The sequence below is a fragment of the Ambystoma mexicanum genome, chromosome 4p (genome assembly GCF_040938575.1).
Source record: "Ambystoma mexicanum isolate Mex_15411 chromosome 4p, UKY_AmexF1_1, whole genome shotgun sequence".
NCBI classification, from domain to species: Eukaryota; Metazoa; Chordata; class Amphibia; order Caudata; family Ambystomatidae; genus Ambystoma; species Ambystoma mexicanum.
The window spans coordinates 527,963,442-527,976,326 of NC_090927.1; positions in this window are offsets into that span (position 1 = coordinate 527,963,442).

Here is a 12,885-nt window from a genome sequence, read left to right on the forward strand (position 1 = left end):
CACAAGCGCCAAGTCTGACTCCAAGTGGGTCTTTGGAGGGATGAAGAGGCCCTTGAGGGCCATGTAGGTGATCGTGGCCTGGCTCCAGCCAGACATCTTGGAGGGCTGGGGACATGAGGGGCAGGAATCATGACAGCACTCCCCCCCAAAGCCCCTCTCAAGGTGGCTCTTCTGTCTGGTCCTGGTTTGGTCCAAGGCTCCCATGTCCTGTCTTGTGGACCATACCCCTTCCAGTCTACTAAGCAGTATAATTTGGATCTGAGGTACTTTGAATTTAGGATGTCCTTGACTTTGAATTCTGGCTCCCCGGTGACTACTATTGGCTGCGGTGGCGTTGCTACCCGGGTCCCAGGTTGAACAGGTTTAAGGAGAGACACGTTGAACACAGGGTGAATTTTCATGTTTGATGGCAAAGCTAGTGTGACCACCACAGGATTTATCACGGAGGTGACAGTGAATGGACCCAGGTATCTTGGACGGAAAGTTTGGGCTCCTTTAATGGACACGTGTTTAGACGACAGCCAGACTTTGTCTCCCACTTGGTAGTTGGGGGCCTTTGCTCGGTGTTGATCAGCAAACTTCTTTTGGCGATTCTTAGCTTGAAGTAGGTGTTCAACTGCCCTTTTAAAGGTTTGAGAAATGGTTGTGTGCAAGGTTTTGACAGCTGGCATTTCCAGGGTTGTAGGAACGTCCAACTCCGAAGTACGTGAGTGCTTGCCATACATGGTATAAAAGGGTGTCTGCCCAGTGCTGGTGTGTAGGGAATTATTATAAGCATATTCAGCTATCCATAATATGTTGAACCAGCTTCCTTCAGCTTGGTGAAACATGCAACGCAGATACTTCTTGAGCATCTGATTTGTCCTCTCAGTTTGACCATCTGTTTGGGGATGGTGACTGGTGGATAGCCGGATGTCGATCTGGGCCATAGAGCAGCATTTTCTCCAGAAGTTAGATACAAATTGAGTACCTCGGTCTGAGACCAAAACTGAAGGAAACCCATGGAGCCATAAGATGCCTTTAAGAAATTGCTTTGCGAGAGTGGAAGCATTTGGGAGCCCCTTAAGAGGAATGAAATGTGCCATTTTTTAAAATAGGTCCACGACCACAAGAATAGTGTTAAACCCTTGACTGGATGGTAAGTCAGTAATAAAAACGAGGGACAATGTGTGCCAGGTTGCTGGTGGGATTTTCAATGGTTGTAATAGCCGAGCCAGTTTCTGCTTGGATGACTTGTTTTGAGCACACACTCCACAAGATAGGATGAATTGGATAATGTCTTTTCACCACGTGGACCACCAATAATTTCGTTTTACCTTGGCTAGGGTTTTAGTGATCCCGGGGTGGCCCTCGATCAAGGAATGATGATAACTGGACATGACTTGTTCTTGTAGTTCTTGGTTTGGTAAGAATAAACGATTCCTGAAGTAGGACAACTGATCTTTTATCATGTAATGTTCTCCTTGTGCACTCCACGCTTGTAATTGCTCCGGACTCATCAGGTTTTGGATTTCTTCATGTAATTCTTTCTGAGTTATGGTTGCTGTGATTCCTAGGAGCTTGTCACTCGGGATGATTGCTATTGATACAGGGCTCTGATACCCTTGCTCTTCCACCCCCATACGGGAAAGGGCATCGGCCTTCCCGTTTTTCACCCCTGGTCGAAATGTCATCATGTAGTCATATTCAGCAAAGTAAAGAGCCCAACGTAGTTGTCGTGAGGCTTGGGCATTTGCAGTTTTTAGGTACTGGAGGTTCTGGTGGTCAGTTATTACGGTGATTGTGTGTCTGGCGCCCAAGAGGTAGTGCCGCCATGCCTTAAAGGCCGACTTAATGGCCAGGGGTTCTTTGTCTGTGATAGCGTAATTGAGTTCAGGGGGTGTGAATTTACGTGACCAGAAGGCAACAGGGTGTAACTGGCCCATTTTGGGGTCCTTTTCATGAGAGGACGGCTCCCATAGCCATGCTTGAGGCGTCCGTTTCCACAAGGTATGGGAGATCAGGGCGAGGGTGGTGTAAGATTGGGGCAGATGTGAATCTTGCTTTGAGTTCCTGGAAAGCCTCCTCGTCTTCTCTTGTCCACTGGAACTTTTTGTTGCTTTTCCTTACTAGTGACGTGATGGGATGCACGATTTGCGAAAATCCTGGGATGAACCGGCGGTAGAAGTTTGCAAAACCCAGCATACTTTGAACCCCCTTGAATGAATTTGGGGATGGCCAGTTCAGGATAGCATCTACACTGTGTACATCCATTCGGATTCCATTCGGGCTGGGAATAAAGCCCAGGAATTCCACCTCGGAGACGTGGAATGAGCACTTTTCGAGCTTGACGTAGAGCTGGTGTTGACGGAGTTTCTCCAATACGGGTCTGACGTGTTTAACGTGGTCCTGCTTTGATGCGGAATATACTAGAATATTGTTGATGTACACTAGAACACAGACATCAATCAATTCCCGTAGGACATTGTTCATGAAGTATTGAAATGCAGCAGGCGCGTTGCAAAGGCCAAAGGGCATTACTTGATATTCGTACAAGCCGTATTTGGTGCGAAAAGCAGTTTTCCATTCGTCCCCCTGTTTTACGCGAACAAGGTGATATGCCCCCCTCAGGTCTAGTTTTGTGTTGATTTGGGCATCTTTGACTTGATCATGCAATTCAGGGATCAGTGGCAGGGGGGTAGAGATTTTTTACGGTAATCTGGTTCTCTGCGCGATAGTCGATGCACCTTCTCAAGTCCCCCTCCTTTTTCGTTACGAAGAATAGAGGACTGGCTGCTGGAGACTTCGAGGGACGGATGAACCCGTTGGCCAGGTATTGGTCAAGATAGGCCTTCAGGTGCTGGTTTTCTGGTTCCGTGAGTGTGTAAATTCACCCACAAGTGATTTGTGCGCCGGGTATCAGGTTGATTTGGCAATCGTAGTGTCTATGTGGTGGCAGGGTATTAGCCTGTTCTTTCTGAAAGACATCTTGAAAGTTCTGGTATTCACTTGGTAGGGTGCCGATTGCCACAGTCGCAAGCGTGGAGGTTCTGGTGTCTATTGGTTGTTTCTCTTGGCGATAACATGTGTGGGCGCAAGTCTCGGGAAAGGCCAATTCTTTTGCTCGCCAATCCATTCGAGGATTGTGAGCTACCAACCATGGTATTCCCAAAATCAACCAGAACTGTGGTGCCTTAATGAGGTCGAAAATGATAGATTCTTGGTGTCCATCCTGGCACAGAAGGGTTAAAGCTGCAGTGCATTGGGATACTGGACCAGAAGCTATTTCCGTGCCGTCTACAATGGTAACAGTGTCGGTGGTTGATTAAGGGCGTAACGGAAGCCCCATCTTTGCCGCAAGATCCTGGTCAATGTAATTCCCAACGGCTCCACTGTCTATGTACGCTCTTACTGTGTGCATCCGAGATGGTTGTTGGTGATTGATCAAGACCACAGATAGTGCAAAATGGGAGGTCTGTAGTTCACTTTCTTCGCTCGACAAGTGGACCTCTAACTTGCCGGGCTGGGGAGTTTTCCGATTCCCTGATGGTATCTTCCTTGTCCGTGGCCCCTACCGTCCTCCCCGGTGGCTTCACAGGGCACTCTAAGGAAATGACCTGACCTTCCGCAGTACAGACATAACTGCTGCTGTCTCCTTTTATCCCTTTGCGCTTTAGTCAAGGGGGATCTGACCCCTCCGATTTGCATTGGTTCTCCTGAACCTTCCGTTGTTTGGGCAGTATTGTCCTTTGAATGCACATACATAGGGTGAGGGTCTGGTCTGGTTCGATCTGCTCTTCGGTCCTGCAACCTATGATCCAGTTGAACAACAAGGTCAATGAATTCTGAGCAGTCTTTCACTACTTGTGTGAGAACATCCTTGAGCTCCCCCCGCAACCCCTGATGAAATAACGTGGTTCTCTTCTCCACTGGCCTTTCTGCTTCAACTACGAGTCTATTTAATGTGGCTATGTATGTTAATAGGTCTTGATTCCCTTGGCGTAGGGACAGAAGTTCGTTGTCTTATGCCTGCCCATGAGTACGACGGGCGAACAGCTTTTCCATCTCCTGCTGAAAGCCCCTGAAGTCATGCAGCAAAGGGTCGTCTTGGGCCACAAAGGGTACAGACCAGTCCGCGGCGCTACCACTCAGGTAGGATAGCACAAAAGCAACCCGTGATTGGTCATTCGGAAAGGCCCCTGGCCTACAAAGGAAGTGCAGGCGGCACTGGTTCATGAACGTTGCAAACCTCTTGGGATCCCCGTAAATCATTTTGGCGGGGCCAAGGGAACTGCCCCAGGAAGGGTTATCTGAACGGGATTGGCTGATGGTGCTGGCATCGAGGGCACGCTTCCCGACAATGGTGCAAGCCCTGCTTGTGACTGGAGAAGTTGCCGGCTTAAATCATCAGTGCGTTCTTAGGCTACTATCAGCTCTCTCCTCAGGGTGTTGGTCTCCTGCCTGGCTGCATGTACTTCGGAACGTAGCTGCCCCAACATGTGGGCTAACTGGTCGGTTTCTGACGTTTCCATGACGCCCATATGGATTTTGATGTGAGGCTTTGCGTTCCGTAACGCTGACCTAGTATCCACGGGGACGTCACTCAGCCTGTTCTGACCTCTTACGACCATGAACCCTTCCCTGAAGGCTATTCAACTGGAGACTGGGCCTGAAACACAGGATTGGTAGAGTCTAACTCCCTATTGCCTCTGTGTGACCCCTTCTTCCCCGGGGTCCAACCCTTCCCTTTGATCCACAGCTCACCTTGTTTTCTTGGATAGTGTGCTCTCCATCCTGCCTTCAGCGCAGGGGCGCGTTGATTGATGCGGGCTCGTTGCTGCCTAGTTACTTCACTGGCAAGAGTCTGACAGGTAAGTATAATGAGTCTTTTGAACAGTTCTCTAACTTTGTTCCTTTCCTTCCTTAGATGATGGCCGGCGCCCGGGGATGGCGGCGTGCTGCTGAGATGAGTAGCACTGAAGGTGAGTGAGAGCGCGATGCGCGATGCACCCCATTCGTATTTGCATTGAACTGAGTTCTTTTTCTGTGACTTTTAGGTGCCGCAACGTTTTCAGCATGGATGCCAGTTATGAAGAACAAATGCGGTGGGTAAGCGCGGTATGCGGCGCCTCTAGATGTTTCCACGCTAACCTGGAGTGTCTTTTCCCTCTTGCAGATGGATGAGAAGTTCTGGAGACAGAGTTCCCCCAGAGAGGCTGGGATTCAGTGTTACGCTCACCTGGTTCCCACAGGGGTGTCGGGCGGAACTGGACAGCCACGGTCTCCACCATTGTGATGCGTAGTGCAGAGATGACTGACTGGACTGGCCCACCTAGCTTCATCTGCTTGACCCGTAGAAGTAGTCTCCTAAAGGCGGAGAAAGGGAATTAGCCACCCGTGGATTTGAGTAATAGCCCCTCACTGCGTCCCCCATTTATCACCTCTGATATTCCCGTTCACAAAGCTCACCTTATAGTTTTGAATGATGAGCTCTCCATCCTGCGAGGAACGCAGGGGCACGTTGATGGCCAGTTACTTCACTGGTTTGAGGATATTGGAAGAGTTCTAGACAAATCTTGGCTCCAAAACTCCTAGCGAAGGACTGTAAGCATTTAGTTTTTAAGAGTTCAAAAATGTCTGAATAATCACGCTTGTCCAATTCCTTTGTTTATCTTGCAGCTTAGACCCAAAAGAAGATAGTTCTGTGGCAGCTGAAAGCGTTCAGGTAAGAGTCTGTGCTATCCCACAGTGTCCGTTAAATGATGCCAAAGTTTAACTCGCTGCTTTCTCTTTTCTTACAGGTGCGGCGTAAGAAGATTTGGCGTGCTGGTGAATGATACCTCCGGCGGTAAAATCCGGTAAGTATATGGTGGCAAGAGATTGTCCTTGTTTGTTTCCCCTCGGCTCACCTTGTTGTTTTCTTGTCCCCCTTAGGTGCTGGAATGCGGCAGCACTATGATGGAGACACCGCCGGATCGTAGAGATGCTGGGAGGAACAGTGAGAATGGCGTGGCGCTGCTGCTGGCGATGCAACGTGTTTTAAAATAAAGTCTTTTTCTTGTTCAAAGGTGCAATGAATCCGGAATCAGGTAAGAAACCCAATAATGTTCTTGTTCTGACCTTTCTTCTTCTTTCCCCTTTTGTCTAGGCACTCTGGACTCGAGGCGGGCGTGGCACGAGGCTGAATGCTGACTGCAGGCACGGTGAGCGTTACGCTGCAGGATGCAGAATAACACGAAGCGTGTGCTCCCCTTCGGGAGTGGTTTAAATAGCCTCCAAAGTAGTCCCAGGTAAGTATTCCTCCACAACCACACCCAAGTAACAAAATAGTCCCTAGGTAAAGTAGTCCCTTCCAAGCCTCACATGGGCTTGGATCTCTTGCAGCATGGTCTGCATCAGGTAAGTTTTAACATATGAGCCTGACGTCTATGGCGCCAGGACTGTTCCCCCATATGAGCCTGGCGCCATAGACGCCAGGACTGTACCCATATAGCCCCTAACAAAGGTTGCTGGGTTTTCTCTGGGTAACATGATGCCTGCTTCTGGGGTTGCTGGACTTGGTCTGGATGCCCGGGGGTAGGCATCATGACATTCAGGTAAGCGTTTGAAGCTCGTACAGTATTAAAAAATAAGCGAAGATTTGCAGAATGCTTCTTAATGCCTTTTTTCTGTTCTTTTCCCTTTTCCTTAGGAAGCGGCGTGCCGGGATGGGAATGACACCACCGAAGATGCCCGCAGAACAGAAGGAGCGATGACTGATGGGCAGAAGCGCCACAAGGTAAGGCTGTTCCTAATGGTGTTCTTGTTCTTGCAGGAGCTGAGTGCAGAAGAAAGATGCAGGCCTACTGGAGACCGATCCGAACACGGTGAGTGTCACGCTGCAGGTGCAGAAAACGCAAAGCATGTTTCTCAGCCTGGGTGTGGCTTAAATAGTCTCTGGGTATCCCAGGTGCCTCTGGGCTGAACCACCCCCAAAAGACTAGACCACACATGCAGTTCTGGGAACCAAAATATGTGGGGGCATCCATCTTGTCCCCATCAATGCACTTCAAGTCCAATCCCCAATGTTATCCTATTGGAGTGAGTGGGTCTGGTTCCACAAGTGCCAAGTCTGATTCCAAGTGGGTCTTTGGAGGGATGGAGAGGCCCTTGAGGGCCATGTAGGTGATTGTGGCCTGGCTCCAGTCTGACATCTTGGAGGCCTGGGGACATGAGGGCAGGAATTATGACAGGGTGTTCTTTAAACCACTCTGAAGCATTGTGGCGACAAGACAGCACTGGTAAACCAGTAATGCCTATAGCCTTACTAAGGGTAGTGCTAGAACAGTTACACTACCCAGCACATACAACTAGGGAAAATTTTGCTGCAACCATTGCTGAGGATTGGTTCGTACTGAACCTAATGGAACATGTTGCATTTGTTATAGTAATTTGTATTATTTGCCAGCAATTCACGGCTGGGCATACACTGCGCATAGTGAGGGGGCTCATCCCAAGACCCAATGGCCCTTTTCAGCACTTGCATATTGACTATGTCGACATGATACAATTTTGTAATGGATATAGATACCTATTAGTTATAGTATGTCCTTTCTCCAGATGGATAGAGGCAGGTCCATGTACGCACCCAGACTCTACCTGTGCAGCCAGGTTCTTGTTTCGTGAAGTGTTTCCTAGAAGGGGAGTGTGTGAAGTAATGAGATCGGATAATGGACCTCACTTTGTTAATACAGTTTTTGAGCAGATCACCTCGCTGCTTGGTATAAAACACAAGTTCTCTTTTGCTTATCAAGCACAAGGAAATGGTATCTATGAAAAGCTCAACGGCCTGTTAGATGAAAGAATAGCTAAATTGAAGCTTACTTTGAAAAAAGGGTGGTTGCACTGCCTACCACTGCATTGTATGCATTAAGGAACCAACCAGGTTCTGACTACCACCACCACCATCTTACGCCGCACGAGATTGTGACAGGCAGGCGAATAAGAACGCCTGGGAGAAACCAAAATCTATGCCGGAGAGACACCTCTGCTTACACCCCACCACGAAGAAGCTACAAACATCGGGGAAGAACCACAGCACGTTCAGGCAAGATCCATGATGAAGAAGGACGCATGACCTGACAATTGGAACGCTTGAAGAACTTTTGGTGAACTGTGGCTTAATTTGGACACTCCCTTTTCAGCTATAAATAAAAGGGTAAAAGGACACATTCAAACACTCTGTGCATCCTAGTTGCAGAGTAAAAGAAGATCTGCATTCTTGAAAGCCACAGAACTTTCTTTTACTGAGAGAACCCAGATGGAAGTTCCTGCAAATCGATAAACCAGTAGAAGTTATACTGATGTATTCACAGATGTGGTTATAGAAAACTACATGAAAGATTTTGAGAATTAAAAGAAGCACCCAAGAAGACAATTATGAACTGAGTGATTATCTAGACAGCACAGCACACTTGGGAAACAACATATGGTACCAACACATGAAGGAAGTTGGAAGAAGATTGTGTCAGATGAAGATTGTTCATATGTGCACTCCTGCCATACAGCATGGGGAAGTCAAAGATCTTCATAGCAATTGAAATTGATGTTGATACAGCTCATTGCCTTTTGCACATTGCACTTTGCAAAACAAGAGGTCAATTTATGGGAAGTGAGGCTTCTCTGAAATGGGCAACTAAAAAGACATATCCAGATGAAGATGACTACATACAAGATATAAAGACAAGAAACAGAGCCCGTACGAGAAATCATGTTATCAGATGTAAGAAACCAGGAGTGAAAGGAGCTGGCATTAGATGGGAACAAAAAACTAGATGTCAAAGTAAAATCAGCAGAAGAAGCTTACAGATGGAAGAACAGAGGACAAATGCAAATTTGGGGAACAGTACTGTCATCTGACAGATGGAAAAAGGAGTAGTGATCTGTAGAGCATGGATGATCATTGGATACTACAAAGGAACAAGTGAGAATGTACAAATGTTATGCAAGCCATTATCGCCAAGACTTGCTAAAGTACTGACATGGGTCGAAGACAGAGGAGGACCATTGCATGTAGTACCTTTAGAAAGTTCTAAGTTTTGCTTCAGGAACAATGGTACAAGAAAAATGGGGGGAAATCAGAACTGTGGACGAATATTCGATGCACCAGGAATGATGCATGGAACAGCAGTAATAATGGATCAGTAATAATGGATCACATTTGGGTTTGTGGATCAAAAGCCTACATCAGACTGCCTAAAGATTGGGGAGGAATTTGCACATTGGTAAATGTCCATGTTCCTGCCTTGGTGATTCCTAAAGGTGATAGTTTTCCAAAAGCAGATGCTTGTCTAAGAAAGAAGAGATCTGTGGAACTGATAAGTCGAACAAAGAGAGAGAACTACTTCTCTGCTAAATCAATAGAAGCCTTTGATGCTATTCCATATGAGCACAGGCATTTCAGCCAGACCTCATAAGTGTTTACAATGATCTTTATGCCAAGAATCCAGGTTGAAGCAAATACCAAGTGGTTACAAATCACCAGATGGGAATTGCTGCAGACAATTAACACAACTATAAAAGGATTCAATGGAATCAGAGAAGAACTGAGAGCTGTAAGACTAATGGCTCTCCAGAACAGATACATCCTGGACAGGAATACAGCCATGGATGGAGGTGGTTCTTCCAAAATCGAAGAATCATTTTGCACATTTATACCTTCTCACGATGAAGAGAATGGAACTTTGACAGAGGCCATAGACATGCTGATGAAACTCCATGGCAAGATGATAGAAGAAGTAGAAGATATTGCTGATGACAGCTGCAGTGGATCACTCTTCTCATGGGTTCCACAGTGGATGGCAGATATGTTCAAATTTCTTGGAGCTTTGCTATTATTAGTGATGCATGGATTCTGTGTAATCAAGATAATAATCTCACAATGCAAGAAGACAGTAAAGAAAGCCATAGGGATGAAGATCATGATCAATGTTGAACCAGGATGGAAGCCTAAAAACTTGACTAATGAAGAAATCAGAGACTTTGTGAAATCTAGTATCTATGCACCCGAGGGAACGAAGTTCCTGTACCCAAAGGACAACAGGCAATATGTGGGAAGATGGTTCTACTGCAGACCATGTGGACAGTGCATGCTCATGACATGGAACAAGGATGAGCATGTGAAATCAGCCGTATGCGTGAAGGGAGTCATAAAAATATGGGTCCCTAAGAGGCACTTCTTCAGACAAGGATGTCTAGGAATAGAAGATGATGTGAGGGTGGTCGATAAATCACCCCAGGAGGGAATGTAGGGGAGGAGCCAAGTACCTCCACTCCACCTAACCCGCATACATTACCTGAGAAGTATGAACCAAAGTAGGTGACATATACTGCACCAATAAGAAAGCAGGAAGAAGAGCAACGACAGCACCCATAAGAATACCTATACCTAAGAAAATATGGGAAGTGAAGTACCCATTATGAAAACCAAACCTATATCCAAGACAATATGATGGCCATTTACATGCGATTCCTGACTAAACGAAGAAACTGAATGACCAGGATGAATGGTGAAGTCATACAAAGCTGAATCGACTCCAGATAGAAGATAACCAGACCAAAGGGCAAACGATTTATGAAGACCAAATAAGTACCAAGGATAAGTGACATCTTGGAAACAAGATAAAGAGACTTATGCCATAAGCATAATGAAGAAAGTTAGTTTAAACGTGTACAGATGCAATGAAAAGCAAGCAGCAAAGCAATCATGAAGCTGGCCAAATGCTTATTGTGAATAGATTGCGGCAAGCGCCAACATATACATATATACCTCATAGATACATATGGACTGAATAAAGAATGAATGTTCCACTACGGATATAGCAGTCTTGAGCAACGAGGAAGGCCTCAATTCAGTGTTGCAGTTACAAAAGCAATTGAATTAAGCAGAATATATTTCAGCTAAGAAATTGGATGAGCCAAGAAAGCCATGGTCTTATAAGAACTATAATTGGCTGACATTGTACACAATTAACGTGAAAGAAAAGAAGCTCCTGTTCAAGAAGGTCAAGTGAAAACAAAAGACGTCAGAGGACTATTGGAGAATAAAATCAAATACACAAAAAGGCTCAAATCGTGGTGTCCAGTCACGTGAAGGAAGGAAGTTGGACGCAGGAGAAGATCACACCTATGCACGGAAGCCATACAGTACCCATACTCCTTAAAAAATCCTAGAGAACAGTACAGCATCAAGGCCAACTTGAAAAAAACTAATTGACACTGAAACATTGAGGTGATGATGGATTAGAGTTTTAATTGATGGGAAGCTGGTATCAAGACAAGCTCACCAGCACCTGGTTGTTCAGTCTGCTTACTGCTCACGTAATTGGAAAGTTACTGATGGGGGTTAGGAGCCAACCAATTGTAGAGGACCACGTAGTTGGGGGTCCTATAGTTTGTGTAGCCAATGGGACGTCGTACATTTAGTGACGTTCATAGTGGTCATTTTGAAGGAAGGGCTTAGCAGCCCCACCTGATGTTAAGCATCCAATTATTTCTCTTTGTTACTCTATACAGATATAACACCTATGCTTAGTTATTCACTTAGAACCAATCCTGATAGGTTTTACTAATTTGCCACGTAGGATGACGATGGTAATGACGCAGGTCAGCACGTCAGATATTACCAATTTTGGGTTTAAGAACCCAGCCTTTAATGAAATGATTGAGAGTTGAGTATAGAACGATTGCTGATGTTCGCTGTACTCCCTGTTTTAATTACTTGCATTAAAACAGACAAACTTTTGCCAAGCTATTTGTGTCGTCTGAATTATTGATGTTTGATTACAATCTGCATCCCCATCCATCTCCAGGCTATTTCTACTCATCTTAAAGGGCTGGAAGCATCCAGTTCACCCCTGTCCCACGTGATGCGTCCTAGTGTCCCCCTGCCCCGCCAGTCAACCCATGATGTTTGTGATCGCCCCGCTGTCCCTCCAGTCCACCTGTGATGTTTGTGATTGCCCCCTGCACCTCTAGTCCCCCTGTGATGCGTGCAAGTGTCCCCTTACCCCTCGAGTCCCCCTAATGCATGCGAGTGCCCCCCTGCCCCTCCAGTCCCCCTGTGATGTTTGTGATTGCCCCCTGCCCCTCCAGTCCCCCTGCTATGCGTGCTAGTATACCCCTGCCCCTCCAGTCCGCCCGTGATGATTGTGATTGCCCCCCTGCACCTCCAGTCCCCCATGATATGTGCGAGTATCCTCTGCCCCTCCAGTCCCCCTGTGAGGTTTGCGATTGCCCCCCGCCCCACCTGTCCTCCTGTGATGTGTGTAAATGCCCCCCTGACCCTCCTGTCCCCCCTTGATGCATGTGAGTGCCCCCTGCCTCTCTTCTTGCCCCCCCTTCATCTTTCATTGCAGGAGTTGTCTCTCTCACTAGGGTTCACATTCACCTACCTGTTGCCTATACCTGGATTGACTTATGGACACATTGGGGGTCATTACGAGGTGGGTGGTAAGGGATTACGGGCACCTGTAAGGACACCGCTGCCAGCAATCCCTTACCACCCTATTTTGAGGTCCCTTAGCGGGTCCCTCCAGGAACACCTGGTCTGACCAGGCGTTATGGACGGGACCCGTTAAGGGACTTCAGAGCTAATAACGGTACCGTTATTAGCTACTTCCCCATTCCCATTGAGCCCTATGGGGGTTCAAATGATAATGGGGAATGTTTTTTTCAATGGGGACTTACCGTTCCCTCCAGGGTCGGAATGGACCAGTAAGTCCCCATTGAACCAACCCGGAGGCAGAACCGGTATGGGAGGCAGCCATGGAGCTAATTGTTCCATGGCTACCACCATACTCGGAATGAGGCCCTTTGACTTTATTGCTTCACTGTCTCCACTCTCATGCTAGACCTCCCTGGATCCCG